This window comes from Haliotis rubra, unplaced genomic scaffold, assembly GCF_003918875.1.
Source record: "Haliotis rubra isolate DU_JTF1 unplaced genomic scaffold, ASM391887v1 Scf286, whole genome shotgun sequence".
Lineage (NCBI taxonomy): Eukaryota > Metazoa > Mollusca > Gastropoda > Lepetellida > Haliotidae > Haliotis > Haliotis rubra.
Window position 1 is genome coordinate 588,147 of NW_025766953.1, and position 13,192 is coordinate 601,338.

Sequence of the window (13,192 nt, forward strand, 5' to 3'; positions counted from 1 at the left end):
GTACGACTTTGAAATAATTGATGTTTCGTGTACTGTGTGGAGTCCTGAAGCCGTTGGAATTACGTACGTAACAAAAGCTCTTACGGCAACCGTGACATAACGCAACTCTGAAATCGGAACTAATATACACAAAGCTTTACCCTTCAGGCTGCAATATGCATGTTGTCAATATGTGAACTGATAAAATAGAACTACCAGGAAATCAGATCGCAATCTACTCGCAGCATGTAACATGTACATTGAAATCTAAAACCAGACTGTCGTGTCCTTGACCCCTAAGGTCATCCACGTGTTGACCTGGGGCCGGTTCCTCAAAGCGATCGCAGCGCAAAGTTGATCGTAACTCCCATACTTTAACATAGACTTACGACTGTTGTAGCGCTACGATCGCTTTGAGGAACGGGGCCCTGATGCTACCCAGGTGAAGATGTTCAGTGGGTAACCGTGATTTAACGGCCTTGTTCATACCCAGACACACATATACACAGAATTATCTTGAAGCATTTTATGTTGTAGTGTCAGCCAAAGCTGATAACATTACCGGTATTCATATCGTCGTACCACTTTGTCCATGTACGATGGCTCACGGTAGACCAGGTCGCCTACCCGTATTGTTTCTCAAGAGATCGAAGATGTATATTTCAATTTGAATTTCTGTCATTGGATCCAGAACAACACCTTCTAGATTACCGGATAACAGCTTTATTTTACAGCAGATGCCAACGCTAAATTAACGGCTCTTAAATATATTAAAAAACACCCTAAATATGCACATTATATAATCTTTTCTGACTCTCTTTCACGCCTTCACTTATCTTGTAAACATCCACTTTTATTTGAAATAGTTGAATTATAGATTGATCTTGCAACTGGCCAATACGACATCGTCCTCTGTTGGTTACCGAGCCACTTTGGAATTCTGGGAACACAATAGCCGATTTTGCTGCTAAGGCAGCACTCAACAAATCTTCAACTTCTTATTCCATACTCTGATTACAAAGTTGTTATTAGATCTTATATACATGATCTAATGCAAAAGGAGTGGGGCACACAAGTAGGTATCAATAAATCACATCAAATAAAGCCAAATATCGGTTATACTTACTTGGGCTGTCAATACAGATTTGAGGAGGTCATCATGTGACGATGTCGCATTGGCCATACTAGATATAATCATGAGTATTTGTTAAAAGATGAGGGTCCGTCGTTTTGTAGGGGCGGTGGGGTAGCCTAGTGGGTAAAGCGTTGGCTCGTCATGCCGAAGACCCGGGTTCGATTCCCCACATGGGTACAATGCGTGAAGCCCATTTCTGGTATCCCCCGCCGTGATGTTGCTGGAATATTGCTAAAAGCTACTCCTCATTCACTCCATTTTGTATCCCTTGTGATGATGAAATCACGGCCAAGTATGTCCTGCTTGACTGTATTGATTTTTCCAACGTCAAAACAGTTAAGGACCTTTTTATTAAAGTTAATTATCATTTAATCATTGAGCTTTTAAAAGGGATAGAATTGATTGACAAATTTTGATTAATATGTTTTGTAAACAGATGTACTTTTATGATTGGTAGTTTAGATTAGTAACTGAGATTGTTAGTGGCTGTATCCTCAAAGGAGGTTAAAGTACTGTAAAATTATTGTCCTCCTCAGAGGATACGTAAGTCCGAAAACATTCAAGGCAAATTTAAAGCTACCACATTATTTAATCGTTAGATATATGTTATTTTAACTTATGGCGAGATTTGTCTGCAATCGCTAACATCTGAACGGATGGTGTAAATCCAACTAGGGTCCATGCAGATAGCAAAGGCATTGTAAGTCCCCATGGTCCCTATTTTGGTGATCTACCTTCAGTTGAATCTGGGCCAGACAATCCAGTGATCAACATTATGAGCATTGTTCTGCGCCATTATGATACGATGACATGTGTCACCCAAGTCAGCGAGCCTGACTCTTACGACAAGCGTATGTTACTAATTCTAATCCGGAACTTCACTGGTCATTGCAATGACAAAGGTAGAGGAAGACGACCACTTATTCGTCCGCCTAAGGCCTTTGTGTTACATGTGGATGATAATGTGCTTCTATCAATTGTTTAAATATTGCGGGGCGGTGGTATAACGCTGGAGACCTGTGTTCGATTCACCACATGGGTACAGTGTGTGAAGCCCATTTCTTGTGTCCCCTGCCATGATATTAGTAGAATATTGTTGAAAGCTGTGTAAAAAACACTCTCACTTAAGATTAATTATGTATAAGAAAATGTATAAACTGTGAGTGGTTCCTGCATTGCCCCATTGTCTGAAGAACCTTAATTCACTCTGCAAAGTTGCTTCCCTTGAGTGTTTCAGTATACGCTTAAGTTTGATTCTAATCCCAGAATCGGCTTATATATAACCTTGTTTTATGCACCATGATTCGTCTCGTAAACATCCACGTTGTTAGTTGCTCAAGATTATCTTTCCACAAAAAGCTAACCCAATATTCCATTCGCTGTAAGCGAAACACTGCAGGGTAGAACCCTGATTTTGCACTATCTATAAACTACGCTGTCATTAAGACCTCGGTTATCCAGACAGCTCCCTTTAATAACGGCATCTATGATACGTACCATGCAGAAGACACATTTGCCTCAGGAATGACCGAATAGGATTATCGGCGTCCACATTGTAATAACTAGGTACTTGCATTACCAAGGGACAGTAGTCTATAATCTGGTTCTAGTAACAATTTAGGCAGTCTAGACATTGACTTTGCAGACATTAGACCAGAGAGACAACTATACTTCATATATATTAATGACAGAGAAACGAGCCATATGGCTGATGCCAAGAGTCTTGAAAAACCTACATCATGTTATACCACAATTAGCCATCAAACACAAACCACAGTTCTTTGCAAACTGATCACTACATCGCTTGTGTAATCTGGTTGTATTTAAACCAAATGTTGTTTTTTGTGTTTGAAAAAGAGTTTTCTAAAATCTGTAATATCTACAGCTTGGCAATAGCATCGTCTCTCTTCAATCAGGTCCGTCTGTTATATTATCCAGGGATGTACGGTTCTGACGAAGTGTTTCTTTGCATGGCTGGGTACAACGATTCCGTCCGAATTTCATTACAGCTGTTCATTGAAGACTGTCTGCTCAGAAACCGGCCAGAGTAGTTGCCATCTGTGTTCGTGTTAAGGGAGGCTTCGTGTTGATTACTGAAAAACCCGAAACATAGCAGTTCGGTTTTAAACATGCATATTCATTAACAACATAGGGCATTATTTACTCGCAGCATCTTTTTTTGCGGAGCTAAACCCCATATCTTAATTGCCATCATTAAAGCAGCACGTCAAACACTTGTTCATATTTCACGGTGGTTGAGCTAAATAATGGATTGAGTATCGCAGTGTCTTAAAGAGGGTCGCACGTCGTAAAGATGCGATCTGGCTGTTTATAAATTACCCCGAGAAGGGTCTCGTGAAGAAGACCATTTTAATTGTAAAATATGTAAAACTATGTTTTTGAATGATAGAGTGAAGTATTTGGGAATCCTATCTGTATTAAATCCCCAACACACACACACACACACCACATACACACGCATATCACACACACACCACACACATACATACACACAGACAATACAAAACCACACACACCACATACATACAAACACCACACACCCAACATGGATACTACGCTACACTACACAACACTACACACATACACACAAACTCACACCACACACACAGACACACAGACATACAAAAACCACACACACACCACATACATACAAACACCACACACCCAACATGGATACTACGCTACACTACACACTACACACATACACACAAACTCACACCACACACATAGACACACACACAATACAAAAACCACACACACACCACATACATACAAACGCCACACACACACACCACACATGGATACATACTACACCACACACACACGCGCGCGCGCGCGCGCAGTATATAATCCCGGTACCTAACAAGTGAAAATTGGCATTGATGTGTCACAAGGGCACTCGGATGTAAATATATTACTTGATATAGTGACCCGTGGATCGATGAAAGATCAAACTCTCTGCCCTAGATTCGCCACTGTTTGGTATGTTCCAGTCTCAAACATTTACATTTACGTGTCACTGTGAATACACAGCAGATGTCCACAGGGTGGCTTTCATTTCAACATTTGTTAATCCGTTCCCTATCAAATTGAAATCGGTATGATTAGTTATAGATTAATGTCCCTTTGCGTATATGTTACAGGGAATGTGTGAAACCAGGGATTTCACGTAATCCCTAAAAGAGTCAGTGATTTCGCGAAATCACTGTGACCCCCAGGGATTTCATGTATTCCCTAAAATTTCCAGGGATTTCATGAAATTACTGATTTTTATGGTGTTCCATTACACACATTCCCTGTTAGGATATCAGTGAATGTGTGAAATAAATGTTTGTAGCTTAAAACTTTACTGTCCGCAGCGTCTTCTTTCTACGAATGATGTGACAATGGACAAAGAACTGTTTCTCCACACAGCTGTGATTTTCGAGTCGAATTGTGGTGGTCAGGGTTTCCAGAAACGTAACTGTTGTCCTAACCAGTGTAAATCAATACGTTGTAAATGTTTTAAAGTGCCAATGAAGTGTAATAGCTTGTATGATAACACTCCATCTTGTCCCAACAAATGAATTTTATCAGCATATACTATGTACTCGCATTATACATTTGGTGTTCTCTATTTCAATAAGGGCTTACAGGGATTTCATGAAATCCCTGAGCTCATATTTCAGTAATTTCATGAAATCCCTGGAAATTTCAGGGATTACGTGAAATGCCTGGTTTCACACATTCCCTGTAACATATATATTCCCCTGTGTAATGGTTGGGAATCCATGGCTTCCACACTAAAAATGTCCGTATAAAAGAGGCTTTACGGTAAATACCAACTAGTTCCATAAATCTGTCACAGTATCCTAATCTTATGACGCATCCATACCTCCACATTATCAACAAGCTACACGCGCCTCTTATTAAGTGAAATACAAGCAACATCACGATGCGTACATTTTTCATCAAATGTTGAATATTTTTTGCTAATTACGTTTACTTTACGTGCGGTTATATATATGTATTTCAAATTTGCCAATGTTACAAAACGGATGCGAAAACATCAAGTGACTTGGAGAAAAAACTCTAAATAAATATATTAGCTAATTTCTTGCAACATATTTCTATACACTGTTGAAATTCACGTTCCGGCACACGACATCGGTTAATTACCATGCCAACTGTTACCACTTGGCTTTGTAACTTTATCTGTTACAGAATTAATAATGAGACATTTACAAAATCGCATTACACAAGTCATAAAATGTATACTGCAGCTGTTAGTCAAAATGGTTTATGAAATTATATTCTAAAAGAAGGCCATGACAGTAACGTGCTCCACAAGCTTCGTGGTCATAGTCTCTACGTGGTAGATACAGATTCTTACAAAAACCAAATGCAAAACAATGATGATATAAACAACAAGGATGAGCTTAATTATGATAAAAGAAATAATTACGATCAAAAGAACAGTGATGAAAGGAACAACTACAATGAAATGAACATCTATTACGAAATGAACATCTATAATGAAATGAACAATGATGAAATGAACAACTACGATGAAATGAACATCTATGATGAAATGAACATCTATGATGAAATGAACATCTATTACGAAATGAACATCTATGATGAAATGAACATCTATGATGAAATGAACATCTATGATGAAATGAACATCTATTACGAAATGAACATCTATGATGAAATGAACAGTGATGAAATGAACAACTACGATGAAATGAACATATATGATGAAATGAACATCTATGATGAAATGAACATCTATTACGAAATGAACATCTATGATGAAATGAACATCTATGATGAAATGAACATCTATGATGAAATCAACAACAATGATGAAATCAACAATGATGCAATGAACAGCAATGATGAAAGGAACAATGATGAAATGAACAACTACGATGAAAGGAGCACCCATGAAATGATCAGTTATGACGAAATGAACAACTATAATAAAATGAACACCTATGATGAAAGGAACACTCATGAAATGAGTCCACAGTGTATATTATTCCAGTTATATCATACCTATATGGGAGGAAAGCCCGAGAACCTGTTTACAATGTTTATGATACTACACGGATATGGATCTGACTAACCAAGAATTAGCATGATACGTTGGAATCTGAAACTCGAATCCATTATCCTTTGACGACCAAGAAGGGAACGTTACGAAAGGATTTGTCTCATGCAGTAAGCATTGCAATTCTCGTTCATAGCATTAACCAGTTTTTGTGTGTTGATCGAAAGTTTTGGTCGAATACGTCAATCGAGATTATCCCAGAGATAGTAAATGGTCAATAGTGTCGTGAAGGCCTGCTGTCCAAGGTAACGTATTGATATGATAGTTGCTAAGTGTCGTGTGGGTTCTGTGATCAATATGGTACACCGTGTCAGTTACCTGACGATAGGAGGACGCAGCGCTCCATCACTGCACAGCTCAGCTTCCACAAGTACATTGATAGGGACCATCCGAGCCCTCTGGTTGACAGTCTCGGTCTAACTTCGAACGAGGGGCAACGCGCCATGCGATCACCCAAATGACGATACTACCCCTGTCACCTATCTGTTGAGACGCGCCAAGGACACGCCGGCAATCCATTGCAAACCTAGTCTCACGTTATTCTGCCACCGTTGGTCCCTGTGAGTGCCAGAAGGCTCTGATACATACTACCTTCCTATATTGTTTGACGGCTCTCGACCCAACGTATTTCCTATTGAAGATGTCACTAGTTGCAAGCTGTAACGGAGAAGCAGGTTGGTTGTACCGGGTATACAACGGAGCAGTTGAAGGCGGTGGATACATCGGTTCGGATTGCATTCATCCGTATCGTACATATACCAGCTCTCGCCGTTCTGCTTTCAGTTTTAGGCAGTTTGGTTCTGGTTTATATATCCATCCATCTACCCACCCTCGCATATTTCTCTCACTCACTCACCCACCCACCCACACACACATACACACACACACACACTCACTCACTCACCCCCACACACACACACACACTCAGTCACTTACTCACTCACTCACTCACTCACTCACCCACCCACACACACACACTCACTCACTCACTCACTCACTCATTTCTTTATTTCTTTATATATTCATATATTTATTTGTTATGTGTTTCTTTTTTGTCATTAATATCAGTACACTCTCTCACTCATGTCTTTATATATTTATATATATATGTATTTATTTTGTGTTTGATCTTTTGTCATTAATATCAATACAATAACATTATTCACTCACTCACTCATTTCTTTATATACTAGTATTTATGTATTATCTTATCTATGTGTTTTTGTTTTGTTTTGTTTTTTGTGTTGTTGTTTTTTTTGTCATTAATATGAATTCAATAATATTATTCATTCAGTTATGCCTGTGGTCATCCCTCTTCGCACATGACGGCTGCATTTGACAGTTATCACACTCGGTTAAACATCTGGTTGTATTTATCTATGGTTTTGCAAGTGGTTCAGTCAGGTATCAGCAATTCAATTTTGAAATTGTATATTTTTTTCGGCTGTCAGTATAGTTTGTAATCCCTGCGGTAATTGCTCGATAAGGTGGCTTTACACTGCAACATGTAGTTATATATTACCTAGTCTCCCTCGCCATTCTGTGTCTTCAGCAATGTAATTAGGAAACATTCCTTTGATCTTTCTAGACAAAAACACCTAGTAGCAGAATTAAGCCAAGGAATGTAAAAGGTCAGAGTCCTTTCATGTAAGTAATGCAATCAAAATATTTACTGTGTTTTTGTATACGTGAAGTGGGGGAAGTTTAAACCGACCTTTATGTTGTTGATCATGTACAGAAAAATGAACACACACAATAAAATTTTAATTGTACTCTGTTTATTAACTGACGGAGTAACATTTTTAATTCCTCCAGTGATATTTAAACGTTTCTTTAATTTGAATAAGAATGCTGCCAATGCATCTTGACTAGGTATATTTTTTTGAATTCAATGAAGTAGTAGTGAACAGTATGGCATTTAAAAAGAATAAGCTTCTGTAAAGTAAAATATGTTTCTGCGCAGCTGCAAGTCTTGTCAAAGTGTTAAGTAGAATCCCAGAAGCAAACCTTATCTTACCCTGACACACATTTTGGCTCCTCGCTTCATAGAAAACAATTGGATGTTTTGACACGTTTTTTGTAATTAATCATGAGTGCTGGAAGAAACTAGCTACCTGAAAGGCCAGTACCGGCTCCTGAAAATAGAGATATGTCGGTTGGTCAACCTGTATGACATCGTGACGCCATAATCTCTAATGTGACGTCACTTGTTTGTCACGTCAAATAGCTGATTTCGTCCGCTGTTCGAGTTACCATGCTGAGAGTCACACTCGAATGTATCTCCGGCAATAAATAATTGGGGGGTTTTCTAAGCATGTTCGTTGTTACTTTATCTGGTCATACCCGCTGTTTCACTTAGCATGTTCGTTGTTACTTTATCTGGTCATACCCGCTGTTTCACTGAGCATGTTCGTTGTTACATTATCTGGTCATATCCGCTGTTTCACTGAGCATGTTCGTTGTTACTATATCTGGTCATACCCGCTGTTTCACTGAGCATGTTCGTTGTTACCTTATCTGGTCATACCCGCTGTTTCACTTAGCATGTTCGTTGTTACTTTATCTGGTCAAACTCGCAGTTCACCGAGCATGTCTGTTGTTACTTTATCTGGTCATACCCGCTGTTTCACTGAGCATGTTTGTTGTTACTTTATCTGGTCATACCCGCTGTTTCACTGAGCATGTTCGTTGTTATATAATTACTTTATTTGGTCATACCCGCTGTTCACCGAGCATGTTTGTTGTTACTTTATCTGGTCATACCCGCTGTTTCACTGAGCATGTTCGTTGTTACTTTATCTGGTCATACCCGCTGTTTCACTTTAGCATGTACCATGTTCGTTGTTACTTTATCTGGTCATACCCGCTGTTTCACTGAGCATGTTCGTTGTTACTTTATCTGGTCATACCCGCTGTTCACCGAGCATGTTCGTTGTTACTTTATCTGGTCATACCCGCTGTTTCACTGAGCATGTTCGTTGTTACTTTATCTGGTCATACCCGCTGTTCACTGAGCATGTTCGTTGTTACTTTATCTGGTCATACCCGCTGTTTCACTGAGCATGTTCGTTGTTACTTTATCTGGTCATACCCGCTGTTTACTGAGCATGTTTGTTGTTACTTTATCTGGTCATACCCGCTGTTTCACTGAGCATGTTCGTTGTTACTTTATCTGGTCATACCCGCTGTTTCACTGAGCATGTTCGTTGTTACTTTATCTGGTCATACCCGCTGTTTCACTGCTCTCACTTAGTGTTCGTTGTTAGCATGTTCGTTGTTACTTTATCTGGTCATACCCGCTGTTTCACTGAGCATGTTCGTTGTTACTTTATCTGGTCATACCCGCTGTTTCACTGAGCATGTTCGTTGTTACTTTATCTGGTCATACCCGCTGTTTCACTGAGCATGTTCGTTGTTACTTTATCTGGTCATACCCGCTGTTTCACTGAGCATGTTTTTGTTAGGTCATGTTTTGTTACTCTGGTCATCATACCCGCTGTTTCACCGAGCATCTGTTTGTTGTTACTCTGTTTGGTCATGCTCGCTGTTTTTCTGAGCATGTCCGCTGTTTCACTGACATGCGCGTAGCAAGCCAGTTTTTTCTTGTAAGGCCGATGGGTTGTGCCTAAAGGCCTGCAGGATGACTACAGAAGGGAGTAACGTACACGTGTCGGTGTAAGCCCGATAGGTTGTGCCTAAAGGCCTGCAGAATGACTACAGCAGGGAGTAACGTACACGTTTCCGTGTAAGCCCGATAGGCTGTGCCTAAAGGCCTGCACAATGACTACAGCAGGGAGTAACGTACACGTTTCCGTGTAAGCCCGATAGGCTGTGCCTAAAGGCCTGCAGAATGACTACACAAAGGAGTAACGTACACGTTTCCGTGTAAGCCCGACAGGTTGTGCCTAAAGACCTGCACAATGACTACAGCAGGGAGTAACGTACACGGTTTCGTTGAAGGGCGATTGTAAATAACTTCAGTTATGTTTCACATATACTCACTGTAACAAAGCAATCACATTAATGTCGATGGAAAAATAATAATCACTGAAAGAAAGACATCTTTCAAATCTATGATGTGAAGAATAACATGTTTACTGTACATAGTACAGTGACTGTACTGGTAATGCTTTGTTATCAAAGAATATTGTAGTCAATATGATTCATAGAGATATAGAGGTATTACCATTTTTTTAAATTGTTCTGATGATGTGTTTGTAGGTAATTTTGGCAAGAACTAGAAAACATTTTTTTTTAGCAAAAGTCATGTGTAAGCCCGGGCTTTTTATACTAATGGTAGCTACGCCCCTGACAGCATGTCCGCTGCTTTTCTGAGCATGTCTGTTGTTTCACTGTTTCACTGAGCACTTGTTTTTGAGCATGTCTGCTGCAACTCTAACTGGTAATGCCGGCTGGTCTTTGAACTCCCTGCTGCAACTCTCCTTGAATATACCTGTTGGGGCGGTGAGGTAACCTTGGGAATAAAACATTTGTTCGTCACGCCGAAGACTCGGGTTCGATTCCCTACATGCGTACAATGTGTGTCTATTTCTTGTGTCCGTGATAGCTGGAATTTAGCTAAAAGTGGCGTAAACCTAACCTCACTAACTCACACACTATGCCTGCAGCTTCTCCGAGCATGTCAATAGTTTTCTAATCATGCCCGCGGCTACGTATACTCTAACTGGTCATGAAAGCTGCTCCTCAGTATATCTCACTCTTCTCTAACTGGTCATGTCCCTGAGCCCTGACTTGGTGTATCTGTGCTTAACTTCTGTTACAATAACTTGTCATTCCTGCTGCTACATGAGTGGTTGGGTGAGTGAGTGAGTGAGTGGGCGAGTGAGGTGAAATTGGGTTTAACGTCGCGCTTGAGAATATTTCGCTCATATGACGACGTGCATGCGTGTGTATGTGTAGGTGCAGCTGCTTGTACTAGCCCAGACTGAAGCTGGTTTTATAGTGCTAGCCCACTGAGATACCATGCCGCAGTTAAGCATGAATACCCCACTCAGACACATTATACTGACTCCAAGCCGACCAGTCCTTGTTGTACCCATTAATGCCGAGCGCCAGGCAGGGACCAACAAGTACCATATCTTAACGTCTTTTGGTATTACGCGGTCGGGATTCGAACCCGCGACCTTCCGCTCTCCGGGCGGACGCTCTAACCACTACACCAAGGAGGCGGGCGAATGAGTGAGTGAGTGAGTGAGTGAGTGTGCGAGTGTGCGAGTGTGCGAGTGAGCGAGTGAGTGAGTGAGCGTTCAAGTGAGTGAGTGAGTGAGTGAGTGAGCAATTCAGGAGGGAGGGAGGGAGGAAGGGAGCGAGCGAGCGGGCGGGCGGGCGGGCGGGCTGGGTTTAACATCGCTTTGAACACGTGCCGAGAAGTGGAACGCACGATCACGGTTATGTAATGTAATCAGCCGAATACATGCCTCAGGATACAAACTGAACCCTATCGCATGCTGAAATACTTGTTTGATTGATAGCCCTTAATCCAATTGGAAACTCATCATATCACTGTCCCACGACGATGTTGTGTTTTGACGATACACGTAATTGCTTAAGTTTATTTGAGCCTTCTGAATGACTTCAATAAGCAAGAAAAATATCGACACAAATGATATAATCAGCATTTGAACCTGTCTACCTTCGGGAATTTAAAGAAAGGGATCTTAACGAAGCAGTGATGCGATGTGTTTACTGGTTGTTGTCACCTCGCTGATTAAGACTTCATTTGATGAAACAGTGGAAATTGTTTTATCTAACCATGAATATAATGAGTGTGAGGAATGTCTTAATGCTGATAATTTATCAGAACCAATATCTAGAGGAGAAATCGAGAGATCTATTAAGCTCCCCAAAACAGGATAATCTCCAGGTATTGATGGGATCCCACTTGAGTTTTACAAACATGCTCCATTTCTTATCCCATATCTGGAACTTCTGTTTACTTCTGTATTAGATACTGGCATCTTTCAAGACAGTTGGAACATAGGGATGATAATCCCGCTTCATAAGAGTGAGTGAGTGAGTTTAGTTTTACGCCGCACTCAGCAATATTCCAGCTATATGGCGGCGGTCAGTAAATAACCGAGTCTGGACCAGACAATCCAGTGATCAACAGCATGAGCAATTATCTGCGCAACTGGGAATCGATGACATGTGTCACTCAAGTCAGCGAGCCTGACCACACGATCCCGTTAGTCGCCTCTTACGACAAGCATGGGTTATTGAAGATCAAAATTGTAACCCGGACCTTCACGGGTACCGCTTCATAAGAAAGTTGGTATCCGAGATCAAAACAACTATCGTGGAATTTCACTATTAAACACACTGGGTAAACATTTCACATATATATTAGAAGACTAGAACAGGATTAGAATATGGCTTGAGCTCAATGATCTGCTACACAAGTCTCTCAGATTTCTTCAGTGTTTACTCTACTGTCGATAATATATTCCTTCTACAGTCGAAACGTAGATTTATTAAGAAAATGTGTTCACGGTAAGATGTTCTGTATCAATATGTATGAAAAGGTTTCTGCTTGTGTTAGAGTCGGTAACCTTAAAACTGAAGTATTTACAACCTCATCCGGAGTTCGCCAGGGTTGTATTCTTAGCGCTGTCGTCTCTATCTTTTAATTGAAGAATTTTAGACCTTTGGATTAAGAGGTATATTTGTGAGAGATGGAACTGATGATATCCTATTACTTCTGTTTGCTGATGAAGTAACATTATTAGATGACACTGTTATTGATTTGCAGAAGAAACTTGATTTGCTAAGAACGTATTGTGATAAATGGGGTTTACAAGTAAACTTGGATAAATCATGTATTGTGGAGTTTAGAAATGGAGGATATGTTAAATGGAGAAATGGACTTATGGTGGGGAAAAGATTAATCTTGTATCATATTATAAATATTTAGGTATAATCTTCTCATCAAGACTTGTGTG